The following is a 21,983-nucleotide window of genomic DNA, read 5'->3' on the forward strand; positions in this document are numbered from 1 at the left end:
AAAGCTGCTCTTAAAAGTCTCATTTCTCAGACCCCACTTGGATGCAGAAACATCATTTCCAGACTGAGTAGCACAGTCCTAATCAAAACTTAATCTAAAATATTGAATTTAAGTTTTACAGAGGGCTGCAGATAGCTTGCTTGGAATTTAAAGAACATTAGAGGATGAAAAACCTGTACTGTTTCTCTTTCTCTTATTTTCTTGGGTTCAAAACCCAGGTGTTTGTGGGTATAACAGAAACTGGCTGTTCTACTTGGGTCCAAGTCTGTGATTCCACAAACATTTCTTTAACAACATCATTAACCTAATTAGCTGCTGTTCCAGGAGGAAAGCAAATCTCCTGACAATGTGTATGGGGACAAACAAGGGTCTCAGAAGAACCACCACACTAAAGAGGGAGCACTTCAGCATACTCATTGAGAAACTCTGCAGTACTAGTGAAAAGAGAAAGGAAGATGACAGGAAGGCAGCTGAAATCCAGGAAACATTTCCTCAGGACTGAAACCAAATATCTCTCTCTGATTATGATCCACAGCTTAGAATGCTCTTACAACATCAGAATGTCATCTTCCATCTCAACAAAACCTACCTGAAAGGAAAAAAATAATAAACACCACCACCATTGAAATGGACCAGTGCATAAAACCCCCAAGAAGTAACCACAATCCAAGTTTCCCTAATCCTAATACCAACATACTATCCATCCCCTCATACTCTTATTTTGCCTAACCAATTAGACCACACACAGACATTTTTTTTCTGGATCTAGCTGCCTCCTAGGAGAGGTTACTTCCCTCCTCACTATCACCACTTTGGTGCAGCTTACTGTGCAGGTGATGCTTGAGACTAATTAGAAAATATTCACACAGCCAGCTCTCCTACCCTGATGAGGAACTCTGTTGTCTTCCCTAGTGCACAGACAGCAGAGAGCCCAACATTCCCACTGCACAGGCTACAAACACCAGCCAAAGTAGGCTTCTCAGGGGAGACAGATGAAGGAATTCCACCGTCTGCTTCTGATCATGTTTGGGTAAGTCCTGGGCAACTGACTGCTCTGATTTGGAGCTTTCTAGGTGTTTACAGTGCATTTTAAGCAGCTCAGGAATGTCATTACTAAAAAAATATTCATGAAACTGAAGCAACTCTAGGACCAGGTAGTAACTAGCTAGATCAGATTTTTTTTTTTTTTAAATTTAAATCCAATTTTAGGCACTGTCATGTGTCATGAAGTCTAGTTCCAAATTGCATCCCTTATCTGCCTCATTTGGGTAAGTTATGAGAAATGCTTCCTTGTTCAGTATTCTTAAGCTATTTGCATACAATAGATACTAAATAATTCAGGGATTGATTTGTAGAAGATGAAGGCTTTACAAAAGGCTGGAAATAGAATTCTTGGAAAACACTTCAGAGTCCCTTAGTTCTGCTGTTGAGCCTCAACTGCTTTTACTTATTACTATTCAAGGATTTTCATTGCTGAGACAGGTGCTAATCTTTCAGAATACATCCCTCGGACACACACACACACACACATAATACACCATTAGGCAAACAAATGCACATTTTCCCATCTATGAACCATTTTCCTTGCCTTTAGTTGAAAATTTTTGCCCAGTTGCTAGCCATAAGTATAATCCATAGTTTTACTTTCAGCAGTTGTAACAGAGCATTCCCACTCACAGTAAAATTAACATCTGACCTAATGTCCACTGAACACACAAGAAAGAGATCCTCCCATTTCAGTGGGTGGGGAAACAAGCAGAGAGCAAAGGGGTGTGCAGCTATTTGTTGACTAAATCCTAGCAGCTTGAAATGCATATAGTTTACTTCAGGGGTTAATTTATACTGAATTATAGAAGGTTAAATCGTTGACACAACCAAAGAAAGGCAGCATATCCAGATCAACAAAATCCCACGTTCTGATTTATGAGCTATAAACTAATGTGGACAAAGAGTTTCCTGATTGAAGACAAAAGCGCCACCTTTTTACATTCTCTTTTAACTTTTTCAAAATGACTTTTTGTTCATTTATAGTGAGGTAACTATTGAGTTCAGCAGATCAGAGAACCAAACGAAGTCGCCGATTTAACCCCAAGTACTGCAGCCCCCAGCCACAAAGAGCATTTCTGCAACTGAAAGCTGTTTGTGTGCAATTCAGCACAGCTTCAGAGGACCCCTGCTCTTGGGTGTCTGTAACTTGCATCCTTGCAGTGTAGCAACCATATTTCCACAATAAAACTTGTAGGGGTAATTTGATTTTACGCTGCCAGCCAGCACTTCATTGCTAGTACTTATGATGCATTACGTATTTGTCTGAGAACATTAGCACTCAGATAATTAACTCTTCTGCCGGGTGTCCGGTTTATGCTCTTCACTGAAAACACTGCTCCCACAGAGATATCCCTTGCATACAAGCAAATCTAATCCCTAAATCTCTTATGTGGTCAGTAAATTAAAATCTAGGTTTGTAGCAGTTAAATGAATTCCTTTTTCCTCTCTTTTTCTTTTTCTTCTTCTTTTTTGGCACTTTCTAGCAAAACAGTTCACATACAATCACTCAATGGCTGGAAAGTGGGCTTGGCAGGACGAGCTGAGGCTCAGCATGGCTCCAGTCAAGACAAATGGCTGAATTATTGTGACGTTAGTAAACAGGTAATTAGCTTTGGATGTCATTGTTCACCACCTCAAGCTCATTACTGAAGTCTTACAACACTCTCTTTAAAAATTCAGACCTGTTTGACCTGCTACCAGCTATAGTACATTTCAAGTACTCATGGAATAAGTGCAATCTTGTCAAACTGAAGACACCTGCTCCCAGCAGGAACACTACTTATGAACTGCCAAGTCTTTTGTTACAGTACCTTGAGAAGCAATGATCTTTCCATCTGGAATAACCAGCATCAACTTGGCTGCAACCACTGTAACGCAATCTTTGAATATTTATTACCACATGAAGTACATAGAGATATAAAAGCTGTGTGTACACAAATGCAAAAGGGAGAAGACTACTCATGATAAATTTTGCTGTTTGCCACACAAGTGTTTGAAATTAATTTTCTTTGAAAACTGGCTGCTGGTAACAACTTTCAGTTCTTTTTTCTCTACCACCAGGTCTACCAAGGTGAAGCTCACCCCTGTCTAAATAACTTATTTCCCAGCTGACACATTTAACTCAATCTTGTCTCCTCTTTCTGTTACTCTCATGCTCAATTTTTGCCAACAATTGCTCATCTCGGGGTGGATAATGCACGTTAAGAATTCATCAGGCTCTGTCCTTGTCTCCCCCCAAGGCCCCAGCATGGCACACTGCTTTAGGCTCCACTCCACCAACATTGTTTAAAGCTGGCCCTGGCTCCCTTCCTCACCAGCTTTGCAGAGGAGTGTATACTGAACTATTCCTCTTTTCTTAGTTTTTAGTTTGATCTCATTTCTTCAGGTATTCATCCTCCTCGATAGTGGACTGTGTTCCCCAGTTTACTTCTGATTAACAGCCAAGTTTAATCCATTCTGATGCAAGGAAAGCACTAGCACTGGATAATTCTCCCCTTGTCATCTTTATTTTGCGGGGTACAGGGGTAATTTAAGCTAATTACATTTTAGCACTGTGGTCATTAAAACTCCAATAAAAGCAGTCTAGGGCTTGGGTGAAGGTATCATAGAATTTAGGTTTATTCCCTGCTTCTTTGCTTCAGTGCTTTCCACAAGGGCAATGAAAAGCCTGATCAGAAGCTCAGTGCTCCTCAGACTTCCAAAAGCAGTTTAATTCAGCAACACATTCCTTCCTATCTTCTCTGCCCTTAAGAGACCTCAATGAGCAAAGTCCATTCTGCAGCACTTAATCATATACATGCAAATGTTGCATTTAGAATTTGGAGCCCACTGTGAGCCTGTTTTTCTTGAGCTGTTATTTTAAAATGTGCTTTAAATCAATTTTGCGGTAAACATGGGGTTTGTTTCAATAACAGCCATTTTTCTCCTGATTAGTAAATTACTGTTGTTTCCAATGTTTCATTCTAACTACTACTTGCTCAGAGTCATAGGAAAACAGAGCACTTAGTCAAGACAAACTTCCCTTTATTTCCATCTCAGCAAAGCAAGGTCTAGATTACTTTCAGAAAAACAGTTTTCAGCTGACAAAGTGAAAAATGTTGCATAACAGCAAACTTATAACATAGTAAGAAAGTTTTAATAGAAGGATTACCACTTGCTGTTGTAACTAGTTTAAAAGTCCTTTAAGACACTGTGCTAAGAACAGACGATTATATTTGCAGTATTTATGTAATTTCTATTGGCTTGCTATGTAATAATTTATGAAAGTTGTGATAGAACAGTGCTTTAATACAGATTAAACTATATTGAGAGAGAAAAATACAGCAAAATGCCAGCATGCTGCACAGAATACCAATCCCAGGTTCATCTAGAACTTTAAAACAATTCAGTTGGAAAATACAAATTGCCTTTTCCCAACCATTGAACAATGTCTCTCAAGCACATGTTTTTCTATGTGGATGCATTACATGTATCTCTTTGCATGAGGTTATCTCTGTGTCAGACCCCCATGATACAGGCTTAGGAAAAGAAGCAAGTCATTCATATCATCTTCATCCAGAGACGGCACATATCCTTAATGTTATATCCTGGTGCATTGAGCATTGGCCATGTGCCTTGAAAATGTTATCAATGCTATTTGTACACATTTCTCTTTGTTAAGCTGGGCATTCATAATGCAAGTATTGGAGGAAGTTGAAGGTTTTGACTTTATGATTCATGGCAGAACTGTCCAAAACAACTTCAAAGAGTCCATACAAAATTACTCTGACTGTATCAGGGTATTGCAGTGTGAAAAAAAATGTGAGGTCTGTCTCACTGAAAAGATAGAGCAGATCTTTTTACATTGACACTGCTCCCATCTAGAAGCCTGATAGTTACGGGAAATAATTTTCTCATGAAGGATTTTTAGTTAGGGTAGTAATTGGAGGATAAGTTAGGTTTGACTTTGGTTTGAGGCCGGTCAAGAACTTTGATGTCCAGGAAATCCATTAGCAGATCAGTAAGCTGGTAAGAAGTAAAACGTAAAAGCAGCTAACGACAAAGATTTCATATCTTTATACCTGTAGATGCACACGAAAATGTACCTTCAAGCCCTAGAACCTACAGATCTGCCTCTTGCTTTTGCAAAGTCTCCATTTTAATTAATATCAACTGTAATCATATGGGAAACTAGGCATAATAACAGTAATTAAGACCTTGGCTTCTTAAAACACATCAGACACACACACAAGGGCAAAATCCAATTTGGAGAAATATATGGAGCATTCAAGGGTCGATATGGAGATTCTGTCTCAGCTACCTAAATAAACAGGCGAATCAACCCTATTTAACAATGAAAGTGTTTTTCTTGAGATCTCAAGAGGATTTCCAATTATTCACAAATGACTAACCGTGCACTCCTTTCCCAGAATTATAAACAAGTCACCAGAAAATAGCAAGTTTGACAAAATTGTCCAACAGCCCATTAACTGTACAACTGTGCTAAATAGCCAGAGACAAGTCTAAATCTGCCAGAACCAGTGTCTCTCGAGTCTGCCAAGGGGAGAGATGTTTCAGCTGCAGAATATCCATTTGCAGCTTGCCATCATCTGAATCCTGGAAATTGAGCACTCAAGTGACAACCTGGCATGATCCAGCTCAGGAGTGGCCCTCCAGTTCTTAGGAAAGTCTTTAAAGCTAAGAATGGTGTTGCTGAAAGGAAGTCAGGCTTACTTGATTGAGACAAATACTTGAATTCACAAAAAACCAATTTTACCCGTATTCCTTCAAAATTCTGTTTAGTATGTAATTCTTAATATTTACTAAATATACCAACAGTTTTAGTTGTTGTGAGGAATTTTTCAAGTGGAATTTTTCATATGTGCAGAGTTCCACATAAATTCAGATTTACACCTCGCCTCAGCTGACTTTAAGTTTATTTACCCAAATTTCAAGACATGCAGATGCAAACAGATAATTGGGAGAGTCCTGTCCACATGTATATGAAATTAGACTGGGCACATGGGGATGATGCACCTGAACGCAATGAACAGGGATGTAACACAGTGGTGCAGCAAACATTTATCTGAGTTTCAAACCTTTACAAAAAGGCATAACAAATTAGTCAAGTAGTCTCTGCCTCTTCAAGTTTTGTTTCCTACAAGTGTGGAAGGGGAAAAAAACACCCCACAACCCTGATTCTTTGGAAGAAGACATAGTACTGCATGCTTTGGGTTAAAGCAATATATGGGAGTGAAAGAAGGGGACACAATGACTACAGCCTACAGTAAGAAATATTACTGTAAAGGAATTTTTGCCAAAAAAATACACTATTGGGTATTTTTAGCAATGTATTTGTTTGCACTACCTTTATGCAAACAGGATTAGGAGGCTATGCTTACCTTCTTTTTGGATTGGCTGAATACAAATACTTCTTTAGATCAGAGCACCGAGCTCTGTGAAGCTTATCCTTTTTGTAATACCCCTAGAGAAAACTAACGTACAGAATATTGTTTTGAGGTTATGTTAGAGCACACTAACTTGTGAGCCTGCAATTTGGTTTTTGTTCATCTAATGTAAGATGATTCATAATCAATTACGGTTCTCATGTCAAAGGCTCCCAGTTGTCTTCAAACCATCAGATCCAGAGCCATCACCATCAGGCATGCTTAGAGTTGTTCTTTTTAAGTTGTATGAAATCAACCTGTCTCTATTTGTTATCTCCTGAAAAAGCACTGTTCAGTCTCCTTTGAGGCTCATGCTTGACCCTGACACCAGTGAAACAAGAATGGTTCCGTTACACCGGAAGTCTCTTCTCAAACTCTCAGACAAGTCGTACACAACACCCCTGATCTCTGCTCTGGAGGAAGCACACATAGAAATGTGGGTCAGGCATGCAGATTCAGGTTACTGCCTAGAGGAATATCATCCCAGGTTTACTCCACTGAGAACTGCAGGTTTAAGAATTGCCTTTGGAGTTCTAGAGCTACTGTATTTGAATTCATTCATCTACTTACTTGGACTATTGAGCATTCTTTCACCACCTAATTTCATTAACCACTTCTCTGATTACGCCTTTCTACTCACTAACAACATCTTAGATTCATAAAGGTTTTAGGAACCACTAACAACTTCAAACTTTTGGGAGTGGGCTGTGGCCTTCAGAAGGGCTAAGCACAGGATCCTGTGCCAGATGATAGGCACTTACACAATGACTGGCATATTTAGATTAAACCTTTTCCTCACTCTAAGAAGCAGTTCTTTATTTATTGGCAAACGTTAAGCAATGATTTAAAAGAAAAGAAACTACCCTTTAGGGCCTTTTGGCCTTCTTCTAAAGACATATTATCAATTTCTTTAATTATCACAGTGGCAAGAAAACTTGGTGAAATATTTAAAAGGTGGAGGGAGGAAAACACGTGTTACGCTCATTTAGGACCACTTGAAAACAGATTATTCTGAAGATGGAAAGAGAATCATTGAACATTTAAATAATTAATTTCAGCAAATACATTAAATGCTAAACAGTGTAACATTTTGACTGACTCTGCACAATCAGCTTTCGCTACTTCCAAATTGCTATTGCTAAATTGCCATTTGCAGGAATTTCAGCACAGCACAGTGTAACTCACTAGTCAGCCACGTGCCCTGTGCACAGACAGAACTAAGATACAAACAGCCTGGTGACAGCCTGGCTACGACAACTCGATAGAAATCACACAAACAGACATAGAACTTCTACCATGTCCATCTCTCTGAGCAGCTCCCCTGTTTATAAAATACTAAACCCTGGACATTTATTTTAGTTAGGATTTACAGTAAGTCATCTGCCATATTGTTGAGCACTTACAGGTTTCTATGGTTGAAAAGGAGAAAGCATAATTTCTCAAGCTTCATTGCTTGCTACAAGATGAGAAAATAGTCTAGTTAAGACTGCTCCTACCAGTGTCTTTATCAGAGCAGGAAGGCAGGATGAGAAGTCGTTTTTGCTGGTTCAGATGAGCTGCACCAATTCCCTGATGCATAGAGCATAAAGAGCCAAAAGCAGGCAAATGCACAAGGTCAAAAGTAATAAAAGCAGGTTCGTAAAAGCTAGTCAACATTTCTCTATGCTTGTGGTTTTTGGTTTTGTTTGGGTTTTGGTTTCGTTTGGGTTTTTTGGGTTGGTTTTGTTTCGTTGTTTTTGGTTGTTTTGTGGTTTTTTTGTTTTTTTTTTTTTTTTTTTTTAAATGAAGTGTATTTGTAAAACATCTATTTTTGTTTCTTTACATCTAAGTGATACCAGGCAGGTACTGCAATCTCAGCCAGCCAAGCTGAGTAAGGTTAAAGAAGGGAGCCTCTTCCAAAGACATTGCTGCTCTAAGAGCTCCACACAGTCTGGTAAGCAGCACTTTTTTGTCAACAATGTGAAAGCTTAAAATGCATGGGTTTTGTGATGTTATGCTGACAAACAGGCAGTTGCAATTCTTCTATATGAAACATTATTTAACCTGCATGCCAGCAAATTGCCTGTCCCTGGAGCTGCAATTTTTCACATGAGCCATAAAGGCATTTCTGAGCCTTTGAGTTCAGACCCCAATTCTCACGGTACATTGTGTGGGAAAAGAAGGTACACCTCCCAATTTCCTGCCAGGTCCCAGCTGACGATGACTTTCTCTCTGACTACATTCTTCCAGTATTTTGAGTTTAACATTGTGCTTTCCCATTTAGATTTCTATAACGTTTTGTTTTGTTTCCCTGTGTTTTGCCAAACAGTGCTCTACCTTGACAGAGCTGCTGTAATTTATATACGGTTTGCATATTGATTTCTGTAGTACTTTGAGACCCTTCAGGCAGAAGGTTATCACAATATAAGGTTTCTTCATCTGTCATTTAAGCTAACCTTTAAAAAAGACGGAGCTCAGTTCAGTCCAGATGTTTATCAAAACTGTTCTAAATCTCTAATGTCTGGAAAACCAGAAGGAACGGGTTTTTTGAGAGACTTTCAGTACCACTTAATACCAATTCAGACAAACTACCATATCCTGTCACTGTAATCACATGGGGTACTAATAACATCTAGCATTTCTGTAGGACTTTATAAAGATGAATCACCACAACAGTCCTTTGCAGTATTATCCCCATTTTATTATTGAGGAAAGAGAGTGTCTGCTTTTACATTATACCATAAAATGACCTGCTCTTTCAATCTAAAAAAACAGCAATGAAAGATGCAGAAACTACTACTCTAACTTCCCCAGCTCTTGTTTGGTGAAATGCTGTTTAAATATTTAGATCCTGCAAATTCTTGTACCATAATAGAATGTAGTTAAAAAAGCAGGCCTCTGAATAATCAAAGTGACACTCTCTTTTGACTCTGCTCTGACTTAACAGCAATATTTCAATTTATTGCAATTTTGATCATGGTAGAAAAGTCAGCTGAATGAAAAAATAAAGACACCTGTCACTGCTCACTATTTTCTCATGCAGCCTTGAATGTGCGATCCTATCATTTAGATAAAGCATCAACTTCTTGAAATCACAACAGCTCTCCATAGGAAAATAACAAGGTATGTATTCACTGTGTACATATCACAGGCTGCAATATAGTCCATTATCTATTGAAACACCTCCTAGTTCCTGCTTTCCATGAAAGGCCAGTGGGATTGAAAAATCTGGAAGTTGTTTTTATTTTGGTCCGTTGTTTTGGGGAGTTTTGTGTTCTTTGAAAAACCTCAGCCTTCACGACTAACATCACATGTACTAGAGAACCTTGAAAAACATTTTTGTATCTCTATCAGAAATCTGAAGGACCTAAGTCCAAAAGATGCTGTGCCAACTTCACTAATCACAGAAGCCACAACAAACAAACAAAAAGTTCAGCATCATTCTGGACTCACTTCCAAATGAACATTTATGTGGCATATAAACCTAACAGTACACAACCTGGGAAAAAAACCTCTACCATAAAATAGGCTCTGCAGAATTAAGTACCAGCTTGACTCTGCTTCACATTAAGCAGAGTCGTCTAAGAAAAAATCATTGACAAAAAAATCCAACACAATTCCACTGCTGACTCCCAGGGGTCACAACCTGGGAGTTATCCCAAAATACTGCAATATGGGTTTCATGGTGACTATACTCCAAATTGCACAAGACATAAATCTTTCCATATTAACAACACATGGCTTCCTGTCAAACACTGATGGAACCATCATGGGTCCACGGCTATCATTGTTGAGTTGGAATTTTCTGGTGAAAGGCCCTTCAGTCCAGACCATTTTGAGATGTGACCTTCTGGAAGAAAACAATTCACAAGAAATGGGTCACCACATCCAAATTCTGCCCTCTGCAGCAAACTGGAGAGCAACCAAAAGGGACTTTCATTATTCCAGTTCTGTAGCCAGATAGAGAAATCAGTGTCATGTTAGATACCTAAATGTAGAAAAAGAAAAACTCCTTGCAAACACAGAGTTAAATAAACCCTCAAAAACTGCATATGGTATTGTGTTAACTTCCATGACAATTCTTTGTGGCAGGACACATCCTCATGTACTTTCTAGGCATAACACTGAAACTGGCCAGGGGTATTATTCCAATTTCTAAAAAGGGCAGTTGATATAGATGAGAATCGGTGCTGTTTAGCAGAGGAGACAGCAGCACTGACCCACATATTTTAACAAGGATGCATGCACATGCAGGATAATTCCAGTAATTCACATCAAAGTTACAGGCACAAGAGGTGTGGATCAGGGCAGATGATGGTAATTGAACATGAAGACTACAGCAAAACAATTTTGTAGTGTGTTTGAAGACTAAAATAAGAGTCTTTAAAAATGGATGATGAGTGAGCTCCTATTTTAATCACCCTCCCAAGGATTCTACAGTCCATGTCTGAAGCCAAATTCCAAATCTGTTGCAGCCTAGACTGAGTTGCATTAGACAAAAAAACCTTCTATGCACAACCAGTATTTTGTCGCACACCACTCAGCTTCCTAGAAGGCATGGCACTTAAATTTTGCTGGTTGAACCTGTAATTGTCACAAATGTACTGCTGCTTCCTCATAGCATGAATAATGTATTTAGATCTCCCATGTTACTATGAAGGAAGATGAATCAGCATTCAAAACTGTGGCATTTCTTAGTTTCACCTAACAGAAGAAAAACTGTAGAGTATTATGGATCCTTATTCACATTCCTTTAGAGAAAAGATTTAGTGTGTAGGATACAATCCCTGATACAGGTACAGAGAACACACATGGGCCTCATTTTCCAATGCAATGGACAAACCTAAAGAAGCAGTCTGATATTGCTGCCGAGATAAGCAGCAGTTACTGGGCAGCAGCCAGGCAGATAAAGCCACAGTATTATCCAAGGCAATATTGCCAGTGTCATTCTGGAACAGTAACTTTACCTACCACCAGCAGAGAAACACAGTAGATTGAATACCTCTCTAGCTGCTTCATGCACTGCAAGGCTGCTCTAATTGTGTAGCTGTAAATCCTCCATGAAAGGGAAACCCTGGACACAGAAAGCCAATACAAGAGACATTGGACACCTGCTTCCATCTCTGTCTTGGTTGATTTAGCTTATTGTGAGTAGTCATGTGAGCATCTTTCCACCCCCTCTGTGTCTGGCCACTGCCTACACTCCGTCCTCTTCCAGACTTCGATTTAAACACCAAGCAATCGGGTGCAGCAGCCGTTGCCCTATGTCTTTACTAGAGGATGATCCGTATGAGAGTGTGTCCCAATGGCACAAGAGTTAGATACTCTCCCTCGAGACAAGCTACATGTTTGATAATTTAGTGAAAAACTGATTTTAATAGTAGTTAATGTAGTTAGATTAAAAAAAAAAACCTCAGTCCTCTCTCAGTATTTTCTAGAACTAATTCTCTCACTATCCTGATTTATCCAACTGTTTTACTATTGCTCTGCTGGCTTTTTTATCTTTCTGGAACAAATTTAAGACTTTTTATTTAATTGCTCTTATTAATATTCATATATTAATGCAACACATTTATTATTCAAGTTGATAACAGTGTCTGTCTTCTAACAGCCTTAATTCAGAGAATGAAGATCCTAAGGAAATCAGAATGACATTGTTAAAAGTCAAAACATTACTTGTTTTGTTTCCAGCTATACTGGAGCTTTTTCGGGTCCAACAACATTACATGTATTTGAGCAGGAGTAGAAATGATGCACAGTTTTCTCAATACCCACTAATTGCTGTTTCTTGCCAAGTTGCCAGTACGACATTTCAGTGAGCCCTTCTCCAACGCCCTGCTTCTACCTTCAGACCTTAGACTTTGGAAGTCTGACAAAAGAGTGGATTAAAACACATGGAGAAAAACTGACCCAAAACCAAAGGAAAAAGCCATGTTTAAAGCGAACGGACAAAGAACAAGCGAGTCTGACAGAGATGTCAAACAAGTGCTGCCTCACATTTACTCGTAGAAAGGCAGAACGTTGACCTTAAAACAGGGGTGGGAAGCTCTTGGTTTTAATTTTCAGTTTCCCAAAGACACTGGGATGCCGGGCACTGGCACCACATCCCATAAAACAGGAAGATGCTGCCACCTGCAGGTGGGAGTGCCAGGAAGGCCCCAAATCACAGCCCTGGGTCCCCACACCACGGGCACGAACCCCGCGCTATCTGCCAGAGAGATGCTGCATCCTGTTTCTTAGTCTAGTGTTCAGAGAGCAAGACAGGCACATAAATCAGCATCTTCTGCACAAAATAGGAGCTTTTGCTTTGTAGTCTTTAGAGTGCAAAGATCCACTGCAGGAAATACAAGACCTCTTCAAATCCTCACCACATGACACTTCCACCCCCATGATGCAAAGATTAAAGCAAGTTATTCTTGTAAATAAGTCCATGAATCCTCATCTAAGATCGTATCAACATCCATAGAGGCCCAAATACCTCTCATGGCTGTACTTGTAGCTTGCAAGTTATGTAAATTTGCGTTTTTAGCTTTATGATGCTTATTCTTAGTTCTAAGGTGGGTTTCAAAGCATAGTTCTTTATAACAAGAGCTCAAGAAAGAGTAAACTGAGAAATTATTTAAGAAGAGGCTTAAAACAATACAAAGAAATTGGCACTATAGAGGAAGAAAGTCTGTAACTATGGTTCACTCCAAATTAGGGGTTTGGCATATAACTTCCATATTCAGGAACATACTTGGAAGGACTCCATGCTCTCAGTGAAATATGGAAAGTCTCACCTTTTGAGTCCAGATAGTTTACAAGTTTATAGTCCTATTACCATGCAAATATTAATAGTTAAAAAATAAATAAATAAAAACATCTAAAAAAACAAACAACAAGAAGTCTTAGGAAAAAAAACAAAACCAGTTCCTTTTATCAGAGCCTTTTTCTCTGAACAGTGTATTTTACTTTTTTTTTTAATCAGAGTGTAAATATTGTATTATGTTTATTCAATAATACTCCCATCAGCATGCCAAACAGCACAACTTTTTTGACTAGGGACACAGTAAACCTACAATGTCTGCCAAAATTTACTCCCTTAAGGCATTAGGGAGTCTCTTGAAAGTAGCTGTGCTTTGAACTGCCCTGGCTCCTGTGGGTTGTGTCTGATTAACTGATATTTTACATAACACTAGCAACCATCACCACAGCAAAAAAAAAATAAAACAAGTAATCTACAAATGCAGCAGGCACCTTCCCACATTGCCTGTTGCAAACTAACACACAGCAGATTATTCCATTCTGTGTAAATAGCAATGCAGCTAGGACAGCCACTGGAACCCAGTCTGCTTCAACAGCCAAATCTGGTGATCCAAGTCTTCATTTTAAGAAGGCAACAAACTTAGCCCTAGTCCTAAATTTTAGAGACATAGAGACTCCTAAAGTTGAATGAGACCTACCTGCAAAGGCACCCTGAACTTTGCAAGCACTCCAGAAACTAACAGCGTTAACGCACTCCTGCAGAGAGATGGACATGTGGAGCAGCTTGTTTGCCTGCATGCTGAGCTGGGCAAGCAGCAGCCAACTCTGCCTCAGATCCTGCAGACTCTTCCAGCATCCTTCAGATGCATTCCCCGGACAGTCTGCACAAATGCCAGGACATCAGCTGTGTATCAGATTGCAACATGCTCCCTTTGTGTTCACAGGTTTCAGTTCACAACTGCAAAAGCTGAAGTAACATTCAATAAAATACATTTTTTGTACTCTGCTTATGAAAATATCTGACACTAATAGACAACTGCCGCCCACATGCAGCACACTAGGGATCTCCATAGCTAAAAGTATGTCATGCACCAACTTGAATAATGCACTAATGCTTGTTGCTAGTGGCTATAATAATTCACACCTCCTGTATCAGACACAGAAGTCTACCCAAAACATACTCATGCCAGTGGGCTACATATGCAAATTACACTTTGCTGGGCAAAGAGATTAAGCCTAGAACAGTTCTGGGTGTTTTATACTCATAAACAACATCTTTATCTCTCTGCATATATCCAGATTTGGACAAATGCATCAGTGCTTTTAGTACATTAGAAAGGTGAATATATGCACTGCAGTAGGGGAAAAACAGACACTTTGCTGATTCTCACCAAACTAATTACTGGTGGGTAAACCCTGGATTGAGTGAAGCCAGCAGTTATATTGGCATGAAGTCAAAGAAGAATCAGCCTTGATGCATAGAAATGCAGCACACTAAAATTTAGGATAAAAAATTCTGCCTTTAAAAATTTAGTGATAGCTTTCTTAATTTAAACTCACCTATACTGTATTGGAGCAAAACAGCGGCCTGCATAACAGGAATACTGAAAACAACTTACAGATCTGGGGAAGAAAATTCCTACTTGGATGCCATTCTCTTGATCTTGTCCAGCTGAGCAGAGCGGGAAAGCGGCTCTGCAAATGAAATGCAAGAACATGAATCAATTCATTGCAGCAAATATAAAAATACAATGCTGTTACATTGGTCAGACTTTCCCTCATATGCAACAAGCAATACATTGTATTTTCAATCTGAAGGATTTATTTCCAATTATTGGAAGACAAAATGAAAAAAATACAGGTCCCGATACTGTTTGCAGCTCTATGCAGACAGACCGCTGTGTCTGCATGAGTCTCCTGCCAAAAATCACAGTCAAAAAGTCTGACAAAAAGAATAAAACCAGCTTTGACTTAGTCTGAGCTGGGATGCCTGGGACAAGTCCATCTCAAAAGACATCCCTGTAAATTCACCTAGGTTTAGATCTGCAGCAGAACTAAACAACCCCCTCCACAAAAACGCACAGTCCCTCCCCATTCCCTCAAAGAAGGGGAATGGGGAGTGAAAAGAAAGACATTTTCTTTTGCTCTCATTTCAACACACACCACATATTCAGAGAGAAGTTCATCACTGTCCTAATTAATTGCTGTACATCGCTGAGTGCTTTCATCCTTTATGACTAATTGTAGAAAGAAAATATCTTTCTTTGCTTCTTATGGCACCTACTGTAGGCAGGGATCAATTCCTCTTGATCCAGTAGCCACTCAGTGTGTGTGATCTAAACCTCACAAAAGCTTAGCCATTCCTTCTTTGTTTGATCACTGAGACACTAAACTATCAAAAACTTCTTTATTCTATCACTTATTACCATTTAATAGCATGAGACCATCCAAGTGCTGTTATTGTACTAAAAGATGGCATCAGCATGACCCATCATGTCCCATCACTCTAAGCTTTCCACTCATCCCCAACTAAGCAGCAAACAGGGTCTTTGATCCGAGATTCAGTCTCTTCCTTACAGATTGGCATCTTCTGAAGTAGAAGATCAGAACACCTCCATCCATCCAAGTTTTGGCAGTTAGAAGTCTCAGCACATAACGAAATCATTTTGAGAAGCAGAACCCATCTGACACTAAATTTTATGGCATAAGAGGCCTCTCAAATTGGGGAAGATCTACACAAAGAGACAGCCCTGGACTTCACAAGCACTGCAAGAGCCCAGAACACAAACCAATGCACAGCACTAACCTCTCATCTGTGGGGGGCTGCCCAGGTGCTCACGTGCCAAACTGGACAAGCAGGAGTTAGCTCATCTCTGACATTTATCAGGATGCATTCAGAGAGGCTGTACCCAAGCTAAACAACAGCAGCTTAGAGCCACTGCTGCTTTCTTTGGACAGTTCACACAGATGCCAATGGATCTGCTACTGCTGCTGAAGAGTCAGGTCTTGAGTAACTAGAAAGCAAAGGCAGGAATGCTATCCTGATTTAGATTGCTTCAATATTTAATCAGTACTGATTGGCCTTATAAGTCTCATAGATAAACAGCCAGAAACTGAAAACGTAGGATTGTAAGCTCTGGATGAAGCTGGGGGTGGGTGAAGTACTCCTACATTCTTTTTCTCCATACCATACTATCAGCTACTAAATTTGAGAATTCCTTGTCACTCACATGCAACACATTTCTGCTCATCCCTCCCCACTGTATAATGGGATCAAAGATGACTTATCTGAATTATCCCACAATTGTAATGGAGAATCTCTCTGCTCTGCACGTGCATTTTGCAACATGACTCCAAGTTTCAATAGATTTGTCCATAATGCCCATTTCAGCTGATAAATGATTCAGTGCTTGGGGAAGAGGGAGCAGCAAAAAGACTGAGACTTACTGCTTTAATACTGGGATCATGTCTTGAGGCTTAGATTGTCTTATATTTAGCAATATGAACAAAGTAAAAACCTGATTTTGCCACATTTCTCAGTGGTCAGAACTAACAGAGCAGATGAAATCACAGCAAGAGAAAGCACCTCTGCAGTGGTGCAAGTGGAACTATTATTCACTTCATGGCAGTAAAATGGGGTAAGCCAGCCCCTAATCTGCCCTCGGGTAAAAGGCAGGGAAGTGATACCAAGAAATCTCCTGCTGGATCTAATAGGTCCCGAGGGGAAATCATCTGAGTCTTATCTTTAACTCAGCTGAACCATAAAATGGGATGAAAGCAGACCTGAACAGAAGACAGATTCTGTAACTAAGCTGCTTGTTATGAAATTCTATTACAAAATTTCAATAGCAATTTCTGTGTCAATATTTTACAAAATAAAAGGAGTTAGAAAGAGGCAAAAAAAAATGCAACTCAATTGGGATCAGAGAAAAACAGCTACTGAAATAAGGTACTCTTCACTCTTTCCTTTCTATAGCTCAATAAAGATTTTTTTATAAGTTTAGGATATCAAAAATCAAGTCCAGGTATATCATTACCAGTATCTTTACACTGCTTACAACCCTACTAATGCTGGGAAAGAAAAATAGTTTTACACAGTTTTCAGAATCTCCTTGCACAAATCTGTTCAAGGGTCTCCCATACATGGGTATCTCCTTAGGGAGAAAGTCCTGTTGGGGATCCATGGACTAATATTGTCCCACTTATTCTCCCATGCAAGCTAAACCTTGCAGGTGGGATTTTTAGATCAAGGATATACTAGGCCTCCTTCCACGTAAAAAGTAGAGTTGGGGTTTTTTGATGGAAGCTTTGTAGTGCCTTCCCTGCCCACTGCCCTTATGCCATCCACTGAGCAATCTTATCTTCAAATGTGTTCAAGTGAAGACAACTCTGCATAAAGAGCTTAAATTAAATTAAGCTCTCTACCCCAGAATATATATATACTGTATGATCCACATTTAGTTTTTTATTTTTGGTTCATACTGTTGAAAAGAAAATCTCTTCTGATGCACCCAAATGAGAAGCAGAAGAATAAGCTAGTGCAAGCTCTGTCAAATACACACTTTGAGAAATGGCATCCTAGTTTATAGCAGACTTATAGTTCTTATCTCAAGTTTCCAAAGTTCATCTGAATCTCCAATACAGGGAATTTCAATGTATCAGTAAATCTTTTACGTCATGAAGAAAAGTCACTCAAAGAAGCAATGTCCCTTATCAGTGGAAGAAGTGATAAATCTGAAATAATATATAATTCACGACGACACATATCAAGACACTATAGCAAACACTGACACGAGACCTATTTATGGCATTGCTTTGCTAGGCGTATTCCCTACAGAACTATCTTTTCTTATTCTGACCCAAACAACTGCTTTGATAATGCACATCTTTTCAGAGCTGGGTAAAAAAAGCAAATCTAATTCAGCACCCATTTCTCATGATAGAAAACTATTGGCCCTCAGCCAGCAACATATAGAAGTATATGAAAATTTAAGTGCGGATCAAAGAGAAATGTGACATGGTATGGCTACTTCAAAAAATTCATGACCTCAGACACCAAACTATCCATTGTCTGAAACATGCTAATACAAATGTTAAACTGTCCTTGGCTGGGGAACAAAGGTTTTGTTTAGTTCCTTCACACCATCTTTGTCAGACTGTATTGTTTAATACATTTGTGGATTCACAAGCTCTGTAGAAACACAGTCTTCTCAAATCTCTCTGATATGGTTCATTGCCACCCTGAAATTCAGAATCTGGAAATACTCTACAAATTTTAGCTAGAACTCGCAACAACCTCAGGAACAAGGTCACCACCAGACAATTTTGGGAAGTGCATTAAATTTAGTGACTACAGATGACATAACTGTCATAAAATATCACATGAGTCAGTATCACAATCCTTGAATATTAAAACTAGCTTTTAAATAGTTTAAATATCACTCAAAACTACCTGGGATGATGTAGAATTTGAAAAGAGGCATAGCTATATATCTGGAAAAACAAGGGAACCATTTCCCTGCCAAGGCCATTACTGCAGTTCACCTTCAAATTAACAACCAAGTAATAAAAAAAAAATAAAAAAAAAAAAGAATCTACAGGAGAGACAATGCTCTTGAGACACAGAGCAGGGAGGCATGTATTTCCATAGTCACCTCTACATCAGGCATTAGCCAAACAATATACCTACAGTGGCTGGCAAATCAGTTAAACTAAGAAGGACCCAAAAGCTGGCACAGATGTTGCACACAAGTTTCACACTATTTAGCCAATTATGGTTTTTTCTCTCATCTTTTAAAGTGAGTCATACAGCATAATATCATTTCAAATGTTAATATATTTGGTTTGAAGAGAGAAAATTATTCCAAACCTGGCTGTGCTGCAGTCGAAGCAGAACTGTGCTCTGAACAGCAGCAGATGTGCTGTCTACAAAGTCTGTTCAGACCAGCCTGTGAGATACCAGGCCATTAGAAGAATAGAGAGAACCTTTACAGACTGGACAGGATTACAGTTTAATGATATGTTTTCCAATACATTTTTTTAAAAGATAAAGAAGGTGGGTGTAGACTGGTGGAACAAAGGAACATACATGCAGGAAACAAGGTTTACAGAGAATTCAGACAAGGAGAAGAATAAACCCAGTAATATATGTACTTGGGTAAACACCACAGCAGTTATATTGAAGTGGTGGAAGTGCAATAATGTCTACAAATGGGAGTGGAACAATAATTTTATGCACACATACATTTGATATATACAGATACACACACACACACACACATATATATATACTTGTTCAGTTTAGTAAGGTTAAGGGCTGATTGAATCTGACAATGCTTCTCATCCCTTCCTCCCCCCTCCTGACAGGAAGAAGTGCATGAGAAGATGAATCCTCAAAGACATGCTGCAAACAAAAAAGCAAGCCAGCAATTCCCCATGCCTTGAGCTACATCAGACTACCCTTGTTAAGGTGAATTTTCAGCCATCTTCTTCCCAAAGGCATATGCAAAGAGTATCTCAGGCTCTTGTGAAGCATCTCCTCTGACTAGCATAGCCCACACTGATTTTTTTTCTATAATATATTAATAAAATTGAAAAATCTTTGTCATCTCAATGGATCAACCTGCAGTTCTGGGGCATCATGAGAAGAACCTCAGCACAAAGTTTTAATCACCAACTGATTTTCTGCATTTAAATTCAGTAATAAATTCAGTATATGTAAACTAGACACAGATATTAGGTGGTCCAAACTTGGCCTTTAATCAGTCAAGTGATCCTGTTTTCCATCTTCATAGTGGCCTTCCAGACAAAAGGTAAAAGCAGTCCATTAGTAAGCATGGATTGCTGAGGGTCTGTGATAATGGGGGTTGTATAATAAAGCTAAGATAAGAAGAGGCTAAGACATACAGCAGTAATGAAATTGCCTGCCTCATTCCCAAACAGAAAAACCTCTCAGTTAAGCATATCAGATAACTCCCACTAAAACCAATTTTGTGATACAATTTTAACAGTAGGATACAAGTCATCCCCTTCCATTCCCAGGTGTTCACCGTTTTAAACTCAAACAAAATGACCTGTATCAGTATAACTTACTCTACTTCTGTCCGTGAAGCATGAATAAAGGGGAATCCTAAACTATAAAACCAAGAATCAGGCCAGAAAAACTTATGTAAACCAGCCCATAGAGCCACTTTAGAGCAGAAGGGAAAGAATCTGTCACTTTCTTCAGCTAATCTTAATATGTGAAGGAGGAATCCACCTTACTCTCTTCTTTCTTAGCTGAACAATAAAAGAAAATAAAGTGTTCCTGAATAAAATGTTTTCTGTATTCAAGCTGGTTTATATCATAGTAGGAATTTTAAATGTGAAACTATGCAGTGGCATGTTACAGAATAAAAGAAACCAGAAAATAAGGAAGAAATATTCACCTGGCATCTATAGGAACAGAAGATCATGTAACAGATGGAAAGGGGAGTCAGCTCCAAACACTGAATAACCTTGTCTGTCACCAGCCTCAGATGAAAAACCTGCCATAATTAGAGGGTTCTGGACAGCAAAAAATGACTGCACTAAGAAACAGAATATTACTGGTAGCAATAATTTCAATACAAGGACGACATCTGATTTGGCTGATATTCTTTCTCAGAAGCATTATTCTATTCTTTTTCCTAAAGAGACTAAACACAGTCCAGAGAATCACTTCATAAATTACTCCTGTTCTTCAGGGAAAAAAACAGCAACTATTCTCTTGACTTCCAGCAATAGAGGACTGATTTCTTATGTACATGGGTGTGTCTAGTTTATTCAGTATGCATCTATGGATTGAAACTTTGGAGATCTTTATTTTATAAAGCAGTAAAATATCATTAAGAATGTTTACTTAATGTCTTGCTTTAAAACAACACTTTCATAACTTTTAAGGTTATGATAACAACCTTTTCAGAAAGTCCATGGAAAACTAGGAAGCGCTGGAAAAGGAATTTCTGAGAGCTCTTATCACTGTTTATAACAAAAGATCATCCTTTCATGCAAAGTGTCAGGTAGGAATGGCTTGATGATAGGACATATGATGTGTTATCCACTAGTGGTTTTTTAAAATCCAGATAGGTTTCATAAGACAATGATTTTATTGAGTTTCAAAGTGAATGTATTCCCCATCTCTTCTCTCTCAAAAAAACCCCCAACTGAACACATAAGAACTTCAGAACAATTTGCTTAAAAGAACATCACCACTGAAGTTGCTATGACAGACTTGAAATATAATCCTCTAAACCAGCTTAATTTTCAGCAAACCTTGTGCAGATGCTACAGAGATGACACATTACTTACACCATCATAAAAATAATAGAAGGCCCACAGTGGAGGCATTCTAAGTAACAATAACAAGAGATCACCTTCACTGAAGACTAGGAGAGACTTTTCATTTTTAGACAGTTATTTACATGCAAGGGAATGAACTAAGAATTAAACAAAAATGAAATTGCCAGAAATGCAAGCCATTTTCCTGTAGATTCCTCAACATGGAATGCTTCTCTTCTTGACTTGCTTGTCCCTCTGATACGATAGGACTGCACCAATTTTAAGTGCTAAGGACTAGGAGGCCAATTGCAATTACCAGACCTTGCAAATTAGCAAGTAAGCAAACAAACGCTATTAAAAAGCCCAGCCAAGGGTAACACAGCATGTCATTTACTTTGTTCATTGTTTTTCCAAAGTGCAATTTAGTCTCCTAACACTCCACAGCACACCAGTGAGTGTAGCGGCCAGAAAAAGCATAAAAGCTCCCAC

The 21,983-nt window shown here is 38.9% G+C and overlaps 1 long non-coding RNA gene across 1 annotated transcript; it reads left to right on the forward strand.

Annotated features, from left to right (window-relative positions):
- The first annotated feature begins 902 nt into the window (after positions 1-902).
- On the forward strand, positions 903-20,529 carry LOC109143436. The gene is made up of 4 exons (XR_002043612.2): positions 903-1,030; positions 8,303-8,406; positions 9,496-9,575; positions 19,563-20,529. It is a non-coding gene; the product is annotated as an uncharacterized LOC109143436 (long non-coding RNA).
- Positions 20,530-21,983: the final 1,454 nt, after the last annotated feature.

The sequence above is a fragment of the Corvus cornix genome, chromosome 10 (assembly GCF_000738735.6).
Source record: "Corvus cornix cornix isolate S_Up_H32 chromosome 10, ASM73873v5, whole genome shotgun sequence".
Taxonomy (NCBI): domain Eukaryota; kingdom Metazoa; phylum Chordata; class Aves; order Passeriformes; family Corvidae; genus Corvus; species Corvus cornix.